Below are 17,004 nucleotides of genomic sequence, written 5' to 3' on the forward strand. Positions count from 1 at the left end.
GTTGATCCTTCTCTCCTGGTGTTGGAACCTTCCAGTGAAGCTGGAGCCCACATCTCATTTGGAGCTATGGTCCTGATGGTGTGCAGAAAGGTGATCCATAGATACTGCTTCATCTTCTGGATAGTTCTCTGGTGATGGTATTCTAACTATTCAAAAAGTGATTCCAGATTAGGCAGAATTACAAGAGGCAAAAATTGGAATCTTGTTCTCAAGCTAAGTCATCCAAAACTCAACGTTTAAAGTTGTTTCAAGGTAATTCAAATCTGGGTATGGTATCACTGAGAATGTTTTCTTAAAAACCACCCATGTTCTTCTCATGCTCTAGTCAAGAAAAATTGGTCATCTAATTAGGCTTTTGTCAGACGGAACTTGCTATGTATATAATGTTCCACACTAGACAATGTAATAAATATAACTAGGACTAGAATGGCATTAATTTGGGATAATTAGGAGGAAAACTTGTCTAAATAAGCGAAAGACTTAAATTTTATAGAATGTTTAATGAAATGGAGTCATTACTTTCATGTCCTCAGGGTATCTAATGAATGGATAAATTTTTTATAATTAGCATATCAATTGTGGCCATATGAGAGACTGCTCTCTTAGTATTTGAGAACAGGTTAGGTTTTCTTTCTTCGGAAGCTGATATGGTCCCTTGAAACCTTGTTTACGCCCCTTATTTGTATTAACAAAAGATGACCTCCAGCCTAACCCTAGTCCATAATCCCTAAATTCTAAATTAGTAGATTTGAAATTAAAATGAAATTTTTTTTTTCTGGGAGGGTGAGGTCATTCTGCATCCTTAAAGACCTCGTGGTTTTTTGCTTTATTTTCAAACATAAGTATTTCTTTCTACCATCTGTATGAGAACAGATATTTTAAAAATTCATAAGTAATACATTAAAATACATAATACATACATATGGCATAAACAGATACTCAAGATTAATTAATTATTCAAGATAAATTTTAAAAGTAAAACTTAAGAAATTCTCATTGTGGCTTCATGGATTAAAGACCCAATGTTATCTCTTTGAGAATGCCAATTCGACCCCTAGCGTGTCTCAGTGGGTTAAGAATCCATTGTTCCCTTAAGCGCAGATCCAGTGTTGCCATGGCTGTGTCTCAGGCCTCAGCCCTCAGCTACAGCTCCAGTTTGACCCCTGGCCTGGGAACTTCCATATGCTACAGGTGCAGCTGTAAAAAGAAAAAAAAAGTAAAACTTAAAAAATGATATCCAAGGAGTTCCTAGCATGGCTCAGCAGTAACATACCCAGGAGTTCCTGTGGTAGCTCAATGGTAACGAACCCAACTAGTATCCATGAGAACTCAGGTTTGATCCCTGGCCTTGCTCAGTGGATTAAGGATCCAGCATTGCCGTGAGCTGTGGTGTAGGTTGCAGATGCGGCTCAGATCCTGCATTGCTGTGGCTGTGGCGTAGGCCAGCAGCTGCAGCTCTGATTCGACCTCTAGCCTGGGAACTTTGTATGCCTCAGATGTGGCCCTAAAAAAAATATATATAGATAGATATATATCTATATCTATATCTATATATATCCAAGATATACATAAATAAATAATAAAAGTTAAAAATAAGTAGACATTTAAAATGATAAGTAATTAGATTGTGATGATGGTTGTACATGTATAAATATAATCAAATTCATTGGAAAAAAATAAAGTGATAAGTAAGTAAATATTTCAGAAGAAATAAATAATAAACATGTTTTCCCCAAAGAATATCTTAGAGTTTGTGGTGATAATGTCCTTCATTTATCAAGGGCCTGTTAGATGCTAGTTATGTTCTTTCATTTATTAGGACAACCGATTCTATGAGGTTGGTACTATTATTATATCAATTTACTGATGAGGAACCTGAGGTCAAGCATTTCACAGCTAGTAAGCATCAGAGCTGGGATTCAGATCCAGATCTAAGTTTTCTTAGTAGAAACCTATAGTATGTCATCCTCCAGTGAGGATAAAACAAATGGTGTTTTTAAGCAGCTCTGTAAGAGAATAGGAGATGGACACTGGGCATTGAGTAAAATATCAGCTCACTATTAACAGAAAGAAGAAACGTGCTAGTAGTGCAAAAATGGCAGCATAGCATGAGAATCAGACAGTACGTCATGGTGAGTGGCATTTATTGACCTTGATCTTTTTTCCTAGCCAGCTATCAATTCTTTGTACACATGGGCTTCTCTGTTGGTCTTCTGAATGCAGAGCCAACACCAAGTAGTATGGGCCCAGGTTTAGGAGAAGGCTGCCCAAGTTTGGGTACAGGCTGTGTAGCCTGGCCTCTCTGTGTTCTCTGTGTAACATGGGGTAATAATAGCATCCACTCATTGCATTGTTCTGAGGATTAGATCCCTTAATATATGCAAAACCTTGAGAGTACTGCCTGGCACATAACTTGTGCTCCATAATAGTTAATAGGTATTATTGTTATTATTTGTCTTTTTAGGGCCATATGGAGGTTCCCAGGCCAGGGTTTGAATCGGAGCTGTAGCTGCCAGCGCCAAATCCAAGCCTCGCCAAATCCAAGCTCACGGTGACGCTGGATCCTTAACCCACTGAGCGAGGCCAGGGATTGAACCTGCCTCCTCATGGATGCCAGTCAGACTCGTTTCCACTGAGCCATGATGGGAACTCCCTTAATAGTTATTATTATCAGTAATAAATGTATGGTCTGAGTATAGCAGTAAGCAGCTTTGGGTCTCTAAAAAGGAGTTATTGGTGTTCCGGTTGTGGCTCAGCGGTAACAAACCCAACTAGTATCCATGAAGATACCGGTTTGATCCCTGACCTCGCTCAGTGGGTTAAGGCTCTGGAGTTGCCGTGAGTTGTGGTGTAGGTTGCAGACACAGCTCTGATCCCGTGTGGCTGTGACTGTGACTGTGGCTGTGGCTGTGGTGTAGGTCTGCAGCTGCAGCTCTGATTAGTCCCCTAGCCTGGGAACCTCCATATGCCATGGGTGTAGCCCTGAAAAGACCAAAAAAAAAAAAAAAAAAAAAAGGAATTATCTATTTCTATACAATTTTGGAGGGTTTTTTGTTTGTTTTGTTTTAGAGATAGGAAGGGCTTCCCTGCCAGTGATTAGCATCCCCTGACCTGTGGGGAGCAGTTTAACATAGTGTGTCTAAAATAGATTGGATTTTCAGGACGGACACCATGCTTTTTCCTGTACACGTGTTCCTGCTCTGGAAGTAGCAGTTAGGACTTCCTAGTTATGAGGTTGCCAGCTGATGTTTTTGACAGGAGGCAGGAGGGTGCATGTTCACTGGTGGTGCAACCTAATTACCGCATGGTTTTGCCCTTCTCGGCTCCCACTCAAGGCTCTGCCTCTGTGAGGAGCTGCCATCATTCTCTTCTCTCTGCTCCCTTTGGAGAGACCCTCCTCTCGCCCTGTGGGTAAGGGAGCAGATGCCTCGCCAAGGCTCAGGCTTCCCTCCACAGTGCTCAGAATCTGACCTGCCTCTGTGCCCCTCCTTGCTCTTGACTGCCTGGCAGAGGCTGTGATGGGGCCAGCGTGGCAGTCATGGTGCTCCCCAGAAGGGACGCATTTGCATGTGTGTTCGGACCCGCAGTGTATTATTTCAGGGCTCCCTTTCTGCATTGTGAACTTACCAGCTCTGTGGCAGCTTCTTTTTAACTGGTTCATTTTCAGTTTATAGCATCCGTCTTCAGTGCATTGAGTGCATTTGTTTCTTTCACCCTGGTGAGGAAGGGAGCGGCTTTGACAATGGGACATTTTTGTATCCGGTATTGCCTCCTGTTCATTGCTGCTTCTTCCCAGATTGTCCACTAAGTGCTCAGAGTGCCAGTTGCTGCCTTTATTTGCAGAAGAGAAGCTCTTGGGATTAAAAAAAAAAAAAAAAACAACAACAACAGTAATAAAACACATCCACATAAGGCTAATTCGGTGCCCAAAAGAATCTGGATTTTTGCTCTCTTAAGAATCTTAAAATTCTTGAGAATTTTGTATTTTGGGGGAGAATACTATGGGGAGAGTAATAGAGGAAAGCCTTGCTGTTCAGAGACTTATTAGAGATTTCAGTTATTGATGGGTGATTATGAAGGAGGTCTAGATTAAACTTGTAGTTTTGCGGAGGCACAGACTTTAATTGTGTGTCCTGTCAACGGACTTGGGCCACTAACCCAGGGAGTGGTTTGAGCTTGTCACCCAGGGTCCAGCCCCACTGGGCTCTGAGGTTCTGGTCTCAAAGTTTCTGAGACAAGGATTTCCCATCTTGGCTCAGTAGTAACAAACCGGACTAGTATCCATGAGGATGCAGTCTCGATTCCTGGCCTCGATCAGTGGGTTAAGGATCCTGCATTGCCGTGAGCATTGGTGTAGGTCACAGATGCAGCTCGGATCCCACGTTGCTGTGTTTGTGGCTTAGGCTGGCAGTTGAAGCTCCGATTTGGCCCCTAGCCTGGGAACGTCCATGTGCTGCAGGTTCGGCCCTAAAAAGCAAAAAAAAAAAAAAAAAAAAAAAAAAAAAAGGTTTCTGAGACAAGAGGGAATTGAAAACTTGGTTTTCCTTTGGAAATGGTCCTGAAAAGTATAACAACCACCACTTTTGGTGATAGGACTTAGAAGAAGTTGAAGATGTCTGAGAAAGCCATAGTTCTTTTTGAAAAAGAAGCTTTGGATAAAGTGTGGTGAAATGCAAAATTTGGTGACAGTTTGGCTCTGTGATGTAACTCAAGGCCAGAAAAAGGACCTCCTGTAAGTGACTTGAGAACATACATATTTTAATTGCTGTCTTCAGTTTCATATGAACAATCTTTTTTTTTTGGCTGCGCCCGTGGCACGCCCAAGTTCTTGGGCCCGGTCTCGAACCCTTGCCGCAGCAGTGACGGAGGTCACTACAGTGACAACGCCAGATCCTTAACCTACTGAGCCACAAGAGAACTCCCTCAAATGCACAATCTTTAAAGATATAAAGAAGTAACTTAATATTTTTAGTTACTGGGAACCTGATGTAGAGTATAGTCACATTTGAAGATGTAGAGATTGGCTGAAGTCTTGAGACCCATCCGTTACTAATGATTAGTTTATTTTGTACAGCTTATGGGGTGAGACCAAAATAATGTAGAGCTGCTGTACCCTGTATATCAAGTAACTGGCTATAATTAAGTCCAGTACTTTCTGCTATTTTTTGAGTTGGTGGTGACATTTGCCTTCCCTCAAAAAACCCTGTACATATTTAGATACAAATATTTGAGGAATTCAAGGAAAAGAATGGCCCTTGGTCTGGTGGGTTTAGAAGAAGTATTTTCTCTCCTTATGTTACATTAAGTGTAGATATATTGGGTCATTGCCTATCTGAGTATAACTTTGAAATAGCATATCTTTCAATGACTGATTGATTGTTGTGTGTATTTCAAGTGACTAAGAGAGACTTGAGAAAATGATGAAATTTCTCGTTACAGTCCCACCTGGCTCTTCTGAGCCTTTTGGGAAGCATTAAGCCCAAATGAACAAAGAGACTCTTGCTAAGGATTCATAACTCTCACTCGCACTTCACCCCCATGTGTCCCCTCAAAAAAGACCATTTGGCAACACTGGGTGGTGAAGGGTTGAGGCATTGACGCGCTTGTGGTGAAATTCATTTCTGAGGTCCGGCAGCTGTCTTGTTTTTATTATGTCCCCTGATTATTTTTGTACATTTATTACAGCTATTTATCCTAGCTACATAACTTTTGTTTTTAAGAAGGAAATTGGCTTTCAGTATTAATTTTTAAAGCTTAATAGAATAACAGGAAACTATTTCTTTCCTTTTCCTTTTTTTTTTTTTTTTTGTGTGTGTGTGTGGGGGGGAGAAGCTATCTTTTTTTTATGCCATCCAACAGTATTTCTGAAAACTTGGTTCAAATACTGATCCAGATCGACAGCGTTTTCTTTCTTTCTTGCATGATAATCCAGGAACCATATGTGACATCTATAGATATCTTCAAATCAGAGCGACTGAACATGAGCCATTACAGAAATTGCTACTGGAGGGTAATGGGAGTGTCTTTATTAGGATCAAAATAACCCTTACAAATACTCAATCGGGGAGCTAGAGTTTGTTGTTGAAATGACTGTATTAAACCCCGACACTAGCTTGCTGACCTTACTCGGTAACTTTTCATTTTAATTTCCTGAAGGTCCTCATTTCTCACCTACTAAGATATATTCCTTATAGAACTACCAGACTCCTGGGTTTCTTGGTTTATTCAGTGCTCTCCAGTGTCTGTATACCAGCAGTATTTTAGGGGCCAGGAGTCCAAGGATGGTAAAAGATACAGGCCCCTGTGTTCTCCTAGGGTCTGCAGACTGTTGGGAAAGAAGGGAACTGAAAGAAGGAACTGAACTATTCCTGGAAGGCAAGGAGAAGCCGGAACTGTGTCTGAAGAGTCAGGCAAATCTGGAGGGCATTGTAGGAAGGCTGACCATACAGTTTATCATCCAGCTTGGAAGGGGCACTGTTAACAAATACCCCCAACTAGCAGGCATAAGCTGCAACTGTTTCATGAGACACATGGCTTACCCTTACCAGGGTAGGAAATTTGCATGTTATTCAAGAGGCCGTAAAGAAGGAGCCATAGAAGGTTTTAGACTAGAAAGTGATGTCATAAAACTTTGCTTTGCGGAAGGCAAAAGGGAAGGCTGAGACCAAGTCAGGACTGTTCTAGGGACCCAGGTGACCCTGAGAAGGGGACCATTAGGAGTGTATGATGACTGCAGAGAGGCAGAGTGGCGGCAGGACCTGAGATGTACTTTGGAGACCCAACCAGCATATCTTCCAGGTGAGCAGGAAGAGGGAGTTGAGGGTGGCCTCCAGGTTTCTGGGAGAGTGGCCTCTCTTCCCCAGGAGGAAGAACAGGTTTGCGGTAGGGGTGTTGGTGAGTTCCGTTTTGGATACTTTACATTTGAAGTATCGATGCAGATGGGCAAGTAGCGATGTTTGAGAGACATTTTTTTTTCCCCTGATGTATTAACCTGAAAATCCGTCTGTGTAACATACTAGTATTGTTATGTACGCTCTTAATTCCCCATAAAGATCTTGAGCCCCTAGATTTGCCGTATCAATCCTGAATAGTCTAGTTCCCATTTTGAGCCTCGGGAGAGGGAATGTGGCTGATATGGCCGGTCCTCTTGAAGCAACTTAGATTTGGCTGGAAAGGGGGGCACACAGCCTCTTATAGCATCAGTGTTTCCTAACTGCCTGTCAGAATTGTAGAAACTGTGGGTGTCTCTGCAGCTTTAGAGCTAAAGAAATGTCCCACATGAGAGCTCCTCATTTGAACACTATTTATGGCCTTTTGCAGAGTACTACTTCAAAAATACCTGGTATTTCCCAAGCACTTATTCTGAGGAGCTTGCTTCTATTTTTTCTCTGTATCTTTAGAACATACATGTGACATTGGCAGGAGGCAAATTCACGTTCCCAAGGACATTGAAAAAATATAAATATGACAGTGCCTTCTTGGTTAATGTTTATATTATCCTAATATTTACAGTCATGATGGGAGTCAATAGAAAGCTCTCTTCTTAAGCTCCTGGACATTTTCAGAAACAGAATATTCACTTCACATTCAACCTGTATTTTGAATTTGTGGACAGAAATGTTATACCTTTCCCCAACGTATTTTAAGTGATAGTGATTCATTTTAAACTTGGAACTGTAGATTTAGCAAATGACATAACTGGGGATGGCCTTTCTTATGCATCTTTAATCTTAATGAAATTACAGTGATTACGTAAACTCCCTATTCAAAAATGGGAGTTTTATGTCACAATACCTTGTGCCCAACTTGGATATTACTCACAATTTCAGTTTGGAAGGGGTAGTTAATGTTGCAGCATTTTCTGTTTGGAAAAGCATTTATTTATTTATACATTACCTAATTCTCCCTGCCCCAAAAGGATTCAAAATGTCTTAGGGAGATAATATAATTTTAAAAATTAAGTGGAAAAATAGAAAAAGGGAGAGTAAAAAGTAGGAAAATAAAGGAAAGGTAGGGGGTCTTAAGAATTCACAAAAAGGAGGAGTTCCCGTCGTGGCTCAGCAGAAGCAAATCTGACTGGCATCCATGAGGACGCAGGTTCTCTCCCTGGCCTCACTCGGTGGGTTAAGGATCTGGCGTTGCTGTGAGCTACAGTGTAGGTGGCAGACTCAGCTCGCATCTGGTGTTGCTGTGGCTGTGGCGTAGGCCAGTGGCTACAGCTCCGATTCAACCTCTAGCCTGGGAACCTTCGTATGCCTCTGGTGAGGCCCTAAAAAGGCAAAAAACAAAAACAAAAACAAAAAGAATTCACAGTAAGGAGATTCCGCTGTGGCACAACAGGATCATCAGCGTCTTTGGAGCACTGGAACGCAGGTTGGATCCCCGACCAGCACAGTGGGTTAAGGATCCTGCTTTGCTGCAGCTGTGGCTTACGTTGCAACTGTGGCTTGGATCTGATCCCTGGCCTGGGAACTCCATATGCTGCGGGGTGGCCAAAAAGAAAAAAAAAAAAAAATAGAATTCACAGAAAGAGGAAAGAGTCTCTGGAATTGACAAGAAGTTCAAATCTGATTCCAACCTATTTAAAGAATAAATTTAGGCATTCCCGTTGTGGCTCAGCAATAACGAACCCGACTAGTATCCATGAAGATACAGGTTCGATCCCTGGCCTTGCTCAGTAGGTTAAGGATCTGGCATTGCCATGAGCTGTGGTGTAGGTCAGAGATGCGGCTTGTATCTGGCATTGCTGTGGCTGTGGCATAGGCTGGCAGCTGCAGCTCCAATTCAGCCCCTAGCCTGGGAACTTATATATGCTGCAGGTATGGCTCTAAAAAGCAAAAAACTAAAAATAAATAAATAAATATAAACATGATGTTTGATTGAATAGTCACTGCCTCTTCCTCCTGAATGTCCTGCCCCACCCTCATTCTCGTAAATCAGGGTTGGATTTAATTCAGCACCTTGATCTAAGTATATAGTCATCTTTTATTTTCCTAAGCCTGTCTTTTATTTCTGTCTTCTTTACTGACTTACCTAGTTATACAGCAGTTAGTGACAGAGTTAATTAGAACAACTATCCATATTCTTTTATTCAACAGTTCCCTTACTTGTTAGCCTCCACAGACCTACCACCTTTTTTTTCTTTTTACAACAAACACTTTGTAACGCTTCTTTTCCCACCCAGAAATACAACCTTACCTACGCACATAATTTCAAGAGTTGATTTGTTACTCGATTGTCAAATGAGTGGGAATGAGAAGGTAATGTATAATAAAGTACTGTTTTGTTAATCATGAAAACTTATAATATGTGGCTCATCCGAAGCTGTCCTAAAGTCCTCAGACGCCCTCCCTTCCCCATGGAGCGGGAGTCACAAGTACAGAGGCAGCTGACCCAGCTGTGTTACGTGAGTGTGTGCGTGGCTCAAACCTTAATCTGTTGTGGGCACAGTTTCAGAAATGAGGACTAACTCAAGGCAGCATTTCGAACAAAGTCCAGTGTGTTCTGCATGCAGTTATAATCCTGGAAAATTCAGCATTTATTAAAGCTGGGCAAAACAGTTTTGTGTCCATATGTAGAGTGGAGTTCTGTTCTAAGTACAGATAATCACAAATACGTATTTCACGTGACCGAGGTCCCACCGAACGTCGGGGAGGATGCATAGGCACACGCATTCTGGGGGTCTGCTCTGTGCACTGCAGAGCCTCCAGAATCCCAGGAACATCAGCCATGGGACACAGTGACATGTTCTCCAGGCTGGTGGCAAAGAAAACGGCCTCACTGATGTCCCAAACTTCTCTAATGGGAAGTTCCGCTTCCTCCCAGTGGAAGAGAAGCCAAGGAAGAGGAGAAAGGCAATTTTAAGTTGGTAGTTAGAGCTGTCTTTGCCTTAACACCTGGAAGGTAGCATCTGGGGATCAATGCCCTAGAGAATTACAGAAGTGACTACATCTATCTACTTATTCCAGAAAAAACAGGAGGGAAAGTGGAGGGAGAGGGACAAAAGATGGGGTGAGTAGTCAGAGGCAGGACATAAGGGCAGAGCAGGTTGGTAGCTCGGGGAAGTCAAACCAGCAGAATCCCTGGTACTTGGTGACTGCATGATCTGGAACAATCCTTTTAAACTCTCTTAGCCTCTTTCTCTATCTGTAACACAAGCACTTATGCCTCATTTATAGAGTTGATGTGGGAATTAATGGGATGATAACCTATTACAGGAACTGACCCTGTGCCTGGGACCCAGGTTGTCCTTAAGAACTGCCTCTTCCTTTGTACCCTCCTCCTCCAGCCATTCATAATAAAAGCTGTTTCATTTCCAGGAGGGGGATGAACAAGCAATAATTTGCTGAAATTTTTTCTAGGTCCTTAATTTTTAGGTTCTTAATTTTTAAGGTAGACAGTGTGATAAATGGTACATTACATACCTTGAAGCATCCTGAATTTTTGTGGAAACGGAGTCTGTGCATTTTAGATGTGGATTTTACACTTCAAAACATTTCCCGGAGGAAAAAAAAAAGGTTAAAATTTTTTTTTTTTAATATCAAAAGAAATGCTTCCTGTAGGAACTTCCAGCATTACACTGGTAAATAAACTTAAACCAGATACCCTCATCTCCCCAATTCAGCTTCCTAAGGGTGACTGACTTCTAGCATAGAACTTAAACTTGAGTACTCCTTCAGCCTTCCTCCTGGTTTTCGCAAAGGCTGTTCTTCATCTGGAGATCCTGTGCGATTTTCTTATTGGTTCTGCTGAAGCCACTGTGTTATGCAATGTCCATCAGCTTCTGTTCACTCCTCATTGTATCAGCCTGGCTTTTCAGTGTCTGTCGAGCTGTGATCGATGGATTTCCCTATTTCTCCTGTGAGGGTTTTGCATATTTTTTTCTTTCACGGTGGAGCATGAGTTTATTGAATATACAGATTTATTTTATTTCATTTCATTTCATTTTAATTTTTATCTTTTTAGGGCTGCACCCGCGACATTTGGAAATTCCCAGACCGAGGGGTGAATCAGAGCTGTAGCTGACAGCCTACGCCATGTCACAACAATGCCAGATCGGGAGCCACGTCTATGACCCACACCACAGCTCACAGCAACGCTGGATCATTAACTCACCGAGCGAGGCCAGGGATCGAACCCATATCTTCATGGATACTAGTCAGGTTCATTTCCACTGAGCCGCAATGGGAACTCCCACAGTTTTATTTTATTTTATTTTATTTTTTGGTCTTTTTAGGGCCACATTCATGGCATATGGAGGTTCCCAGGCTAGGAGTCGAATAGATCGAACCTGCGTCCACATGGATATAGTCAGATTCATTTCTGCTGAGCCATGATGGGAACTCCCAAAGTTTTATTTTAGTGTGATAAGTTATTTTAGTGTGATAAGTTATTATAAGCTGTTATGGTGGTGATGGTCTTTTGGTATAAAAAAGTTTCTCAAAAATGGAAAATACAGACCAAAGCATTGAAATTGTAGTTATATGGGAATATTCTGTAGTTAGAACTGTGTTTGAAATGAAAAAAACTAGATCGTGAGAAAATGAGAATTTTTTGAGTACATGTAACCTTACATAAGTTTATTTAAAGGAGAGCTGTAGGTGCATGGAATTTTTTGATATTTAGAATTCTCAACCTGCTTGTATTTCTAGAGGTTCTGTGTAAATAATTGATGCTGCGTGACCGTTTGTCTTATTTTAAACTCCATACAGTGTTCTCTCTTATAACCACTTATATGTCCTGTAAATGCTATATAGCTTTATTTCTATTAGAACTAATGTTTGAAAAGAGTTTTATAAGACTGAAGAATTCTTGAAACAGTTAGAGATGTAATTTTGTGGCCAGAGGATTGATGCTTTCTGTATGATGAGTTTTCTTTCTTTTTTTTTTTTTTAAACCAATGTATTATCTTATTGATTTTAACCCACTCTGAAATAGCATCATAGGTAAGGAGGGAAATAATCAAGATGATATATTGAATTTACAAGGGCATGTATTTTAATGGACTCCACACAGTGCAGGGGTGTCTGATGCACAATTAAAGCATCACTTGCTGGGGACTATGCTGATTTCCATTCCATTTGATGGACATTTATTGGGTTTCTCTTTCCTGGGGTCACATCCTGCCTAAGAGAAGCTTAGTACCATGCAAAGAGAATCCCGAGCACATTGAAACTATTTCATGTGTGTGATGGTTTGGCTGAGATAAAAACCTGCCATTTAAAATAATTATTAATACAGAATTCTTCTAGTTAATTTCAGTTCCCCATTTAGACTTCGCTTTCTTGAAAGGCTGTAATAAATTCTTCACCTGACTTGAAGGAGAGAATTTCCAGTGGAGAGAAGACCGTGTCTCCTTGTCTTACTTCCAGTGCACGGAAAGCCATAAGCCCCTTCCTTAGGAACGTCAGCTTTCGTTGGAGAGCTATTCAGAGTGGGGTTGGCAGATGTGCCCACAAGGATTTACATTAACAAACTGAGAGGAGGCCTGTCAATTATGCCTCAATAAAGCTAAAAAAGAAAAAAAAAATTTTGTTACCAGACCCTTTTGTTTTTTTCATTTTTTAAAGTTTTATTGACGTATAGTTGACTTAAAAGATTTTGATGATTTCTGCTGAACAGCAGAGTGATTCAGTTATACATATACCCACATCTATTTTTTTTCAGATTCTTTCTCATATAGATTATCACAGAATATTGGGTAGAGTTCTCTGCTGTACAGAAGGTCCCCGTTGGCCAATTATTCCGTATACCTCAGTGTGTATATGCCAATTCCAAACCCCTAGTCCATCCTTCACCCCCTGCCACCTGTCCCCATCGGTAACCATAAGTTTTTCAAAGTCTGTGAGTCTGTTTCTGTTCTGCAAATAAGTTCATTTGCATCCTTTTTTTAGATTACACATATAAGTGACATCATATGATACTTGTTTTTGACTTAACTTAGTATGGTAATCTAATTTTTTTAAAAAAGAAGTAGTCTTCTTTTGAAGGCAGAGCTAGAAATTGTGTTAATCAAGGTCACTTGAAACATAATCTTGTCTCTGGCCATATATATAAATTTTTACACCTTAGTTTGTGAAATACACACCTGGAAGGCTATGAAATCAAAGTGATAAAAGTATAAAAATATCCATCACCTCCAAAAGTTTCCTCCTGCCCTTTTTGTTGATGGTGATGATGATGACGATGGGGTGTGTGTGTGTGTGTGTATGTGTGTGTGTGTGTGTGTGTGTGAAGAACACTTAACATAAGATCTGCCCTTTCAGCAGATTTTAACTATAGGGTACAGCGTAGTTAACTATGGCTATTACTCAGATCCACGTGTATGCTTATCTCCAAAGCCCTCAATTTGTATACATTAAACATGTACAGCCTTTTGTATGTCAGCCATACCTCAATAAAGTGGTTTAAAATATATTTAGAAAATTGAGCGTAGCACATAAAAGCCAATAGCAGTTTGATGTTTCAGCAGCATCCAGGGACTGTCTCACGGAGCAGGTGTGACATGAGCTGCATTTAGTAGGCCCTCATTACGACACCTCATTTTAAGATTGGTTTCTATAACCCAAGAGGCTGCAAAATCTGGAAACCATTTATTTCATTGGGAGATGATTTAAACCCAGCTCTGCCTTTACTGGATGAATTGCTGGCATGGACTCCCGATGGAGGGTTAGAGATGACTTTTGCCATACAGCATTTCTGGTGGTATTTTGAGTAAAAATTGAAAAAAATCCCACGCTTGCTGGATTGCTTTAAAATCGCCCCCATTTCCAATAGCTTAACTTTGGGGAGACTAGTTTCTTTATGATGACCATTATTAAAACTAAACACAAGCATTTTGGAGACACAGCATCTGCCGTAACACTGCCATTCGTCTAGTTTAGATTAGTAGGTTAACAAGCAAGCAGAAAGCTTCTTTGTCACGTTAAAAACTTTACACATATACTTAGTTTGTTCTGAGTGTGCATATAGACATTTAATATGGGGAATACTATTTCTTCCATATATTTGATTTCGTTACAATTACAAAAAGACAAAGAATTATGGGTATAATAGCATTTCTCTAAATGAATGACCTATGAATACACTTTCCATGGACAATGTGTAATATTTGTAAATCTTTTTTCCTATATTGTATTTCTTCTTCTTATATTGATTGAAATATGATTTTATGTGTGCATCTAATGATAAAAATTTGGTTGATTTTTTTGTCTTTCATTCATTTTTTTCCCCAGGAATCCATTTTTATTATATATTGCAAAAGTGTACTTTACCACAGATAGTTTGAGAAGTGCTAGTAAAATGAATCCATCTGAAGTTGAAGAAACGAGCAGACATTTGGTTTGTAAGCACATCTTAGAAACACTCCTCTATCCAGGTGCTTTTAGTGAATACCTGTCCATTGTGGTTTTCCTGTGACATGTAGGGTCTGCATGGTTTTCTTCCTATTCTTTTAAAAGAAAGAGTTTTTTCAAGTTCATTTCCCATCCCTTTGTTTACAGTAGGCATATATTTTATTACGAAAGTTTTGCTCTTTCAAATACTGTGGCTTCTGTGTGATAACGTTGGCCTCCATAACTCATCTTTTACCTTGGCAACTACATTCTGCCTAATTGTAAGATGATTGTTTTGAAACAAGTTTTGGATTTTTTTTTTTTTCTGGCCATGAACTTGTAACATGAGTTGTTACTTTGTATCACCTTGATTTTAAAATGCTCTTTTAATAGGCTACCACTTACAAATATTTTTTCTTTAAATGAATTATTTTAAAAACAAGAGCCATGTGATAAAATTGGTCAGAGTCAGCTCCTTGGCGTGTGTGTGTATACACACATATATATATGGCTTTCAGATTTTGGATTTATAAAGGTTTTCAGTAGCTAACCAGGTAATTTGGATTTTTATTTTTATTTTTATTTTTTTGTTTTTTTAAGGCCACACCGGTGACATATGCAAGTTCCCAGGCTAGGGGTTGAATCAGAGCTGCAACTGCCAGCCTACACCACAACCACAGCAATGCCAGATCCAAGCCACATCTGCAACCTACACCAGAGCTCACGGCAATGCCAGATCCTTAACCCACTGAACAAGGCCAGGGATCCAACCCACATCCTCATGGATACTAGTTGGTTTATTACCATTGAGTCAGGACAGGAACTCCTGGATTTTTAGGTGATTTATAACAAACTTAATCATTTGGTACCTCAGGCCTGAGGATGGTGTATTGGTTTCCTAGGGTTGCTATGGCAACATACCATAAACTGGGTGGCTTATAACCGCAAAAACACATTCTTTCACAGTTCTGGAGGCCAGAAGTCTGAAATCCAGATCCTGGCAGGGGCTCACTCCCTCTGAACTACGTAAGGGTGACACTTTGCTCACCTCTTCAGCTTCTGGTGGTTCCAGGTGTCCTTGGCTGGTGGCTGCACCACTCCAGTCTCTGCCTCTGCCTTCACATGGCCTCTCCTCTTCTCTGTGTTTTCTCTTCACTTTCTCTTGTAAGGACACTGGTCATTGGATTTAGGACCCACCCAGCAAATCCAGGATGAATTTCTCATCTCAAGATCCTTAACTTAATCACATCTACAAAAACCTTTTTCCAAATAAGGTCACAGTCACTGGTCTGGGAGTTGAGATTGAGGTATATTGGGGAGCCACCACTCAATCCACAGCAGATAATGGATTTTTTTGGGGGGGGTTTATATATATATATATATATATTTTTTTTAACCAAAGTATATTTGATTTACAATGTTGTGCCAATTTCTGCTGTACAGCAAAGTGACCCAGTCATATACATACATTCCCTTTCTTACATTGCCTTCCATCGTGTTCTATCCCAAGAGACTGGACATAGTTCCCTGTGCATACGGCAGGACCTCATTGCTTATCCATTCTAAATGTTATAGTTTGCATCTTCTAACCCCAAATTCCCAGCCTATCTCACTCCCTCCCCTTCTCCCTTGGTAACCACAAGTCTGCTCTCTGTGTCTGTGAGTCTGATAACAGATTTTTTTATAACTGCTGAGCATCTCTTAAGCGTTACATGTGATGTGTCATAGTAGTTGCTGGAGGGATAGGAGCTGTGGTAGAGGGAAGAGGGCCGACTTTGGGGTCGACAGGCCTGGATTTGAGTTCAGGTTCCAGTGTTCTCCTAGCTCTGTGACCTGGGGCCATGTTTCTTAAATTTTTTTGCACCTCAACTTCCTCTACTGCAAAATGACGTGGTGAGGTGATGCAGTATTCCTGAAAATTCTAAACAAGGTGATAGATATGTCAGGGATGATCATAACCACAGCATTCTCTTATTTGAAGATGCACATTTTCATCATTTCTGAAATCAAAGTGCCCTTGAAATCAACCACTAGTTCCCTGACTTTGTGGATTCCTGGTCCCTTTCATGCCTGAGTAATTTTTTCCTAGCATTCTTAGGGCCAAAGAAATAACCTCGTTATTGGGTTTACTAATTAGTTAGGGCCAAACAACTAAAGAATTGATTAGGGAGTTCCCGTTGTGGCGCAGTGGTTAACGAATCCGACTAGGAACCATGAGGTTGCGGGTTCGGTCCCTGCCCTTGCTCAGTGGGTTAATGATCCGGCGTTGCCGTGAGCTGTGGTGTAGGCTGCAGACACGGCTCGGATCCCAAGTTGCTGTGGCTCTGGCGTAGGGCGGTGGCTACAGCTCCAATTCGACCCCTAGCCTGGGAACCTCCATATGCCGCTGGAGCGGCCCAAGAAATAGCAAAAAGACAAAAAAAAAAAAAAAAAAAAAAAAAAAAAGAATTGATTAAATGATGTCCCAATAACTCAGTAGCAATTTCAGCACTGTTTATTTTGTTCTTAAATAACTCTGGTAACTAGCTAAGAAGATATGTGCACGTGCTGGGCACTGCACAGCCTCTTAAACCTGAGACCCTTATTCATACGCCACAGTGACTTTTGCACAATACTGCTTTTTATCACAGCAACCACCCAACAGCCAGCTCCTCAGAGATGCTGCTGTCAA

General features: G+C 40.8%; 1 protein-coding gene across 9 annotated transcripts in view; it reads left to right on the forward strand.

The window, feature by feature from the left end:
• Window positions 1-17,004, forward strand: part of STOX2 (storkhead box 2) — a 217,359-nt gene that overhangs the window by 125,396 nt on the left and 74,959 nt on the right. Inside the window, exon 1 of one of the 9 annotated variants that reach the window (XM_013984032.2) lies at window positions 4,483-6,798. The exons of the other annotated variants lie outside the window; for them this stretch is intronic. The gene's annotated coding sequence lies outside the window, so the exon portion shown is untranslated. Of the gene's footprint in view, window positions 1-4,482; window positions 6,799-17,004 lie in introns of those variants that run through there. 9 annotated transcript variants of the gene reach the window in all.

The sequence above is a fragment of the Sus scrofa genome, chromosome 15, assembly GCF_000003025.6.
Source record: "Sus scrofa isolate TJ Tabasco breed Duroc chromosome 15, Sscrofa11.1, whole genome shotgun sequence".
In the NCBI taxonomy this organism is placed as follows: domain Eukaryota; kingdom Metazoa; phylum Chordata; class Mammalia; order Artiodactyla; family Suidae; genus Sus; species Sus scrofa.